Below are 674 nucleotides of genomic sequence, written 5' to 3'. Positions count from 1 at the left end.
CTAACTTGTTCGGTGGGGGAGCAAATAAATACCCTTTTCTTGGCCTTTTGGCCAAGATCAAAGTGTAGTATCTGTCCCGGCAAATACTGCAAGCAAAGACCATATGTGGGGCAGCCCCACATATAAGACCTTGGTCAATGTAGGGGCAACCCATCATACCAACTGTCACTATCAAACTCCCCTACTCCCCGGGGAGTTGGCCTCCATTTTCCCTTCACTCCTCACTATAAAAATCGACCTTGTGCCTAATTTGCTCGGTGGAGGAGCAAATAAATACCCTTTTCTTGGCCTTTTGGCCAAGATTAAAGTGTAGTATCTGCTCTTACTACATGCTGTACTTATGTTTGTAACTTTGTGATATAAAGTGGGAGATCACTTTTCTGTATTAATTTAATGTAAAATGATCACTCACTTTACAACCAGTCAGTCTCAAGTTATTCTCCAGGTCATTCAAGTTGTTTTTGAAGGATTCCAGTTATTTTTTAAGCATTCAAGTCATACTTAAGATTATTCAATTCACCCTTAAGTTCATTAAAGTCATTCTAAGTCATTTATTTTTTTATTTATTTAAGTCATTTGAGTCCATTTTTCGGTCATTTTACTTCATGTTTTAGAATTTCATGTCAATCCTACATTCACGCATTCATTCATTACACTAGAGCACGTGACTAATG

At 37.8% G+C, this 674-nt stretch overlaps 1 pseudogene; it reads left to right on the top strand.

Annotated features, from left to right (window-relative positions):
• The first annotated feature begins 275 nt into the window (after positions 1–275).
• On the top strand, positions 276–413 carry LOC145258527 (U2 spliceosomal RNA; annotated as a pseudogene).
• Positions 414–674: the final 261 nt, after the last annotated feature.

The sequence above is a fragment of the Euprymna scolopes genome, chromosome 33 (assembly GCF_053919585.1).
Source record: "Euprymna scolopes isolate OS-2025 chromosome 33, ASM5391958v1, whole genome shotgun sequence".
NCBI lineage: Eukaryota > Metazoa > Mollusca > Cephalopoda > Sepiida > Sepiolidae > Euprymna > Euprymna scolopes.
Note: the sequence above shows the minus strand (reverse complement) of the source record. Positions and strands in the feature narration are given on the sequence as shown.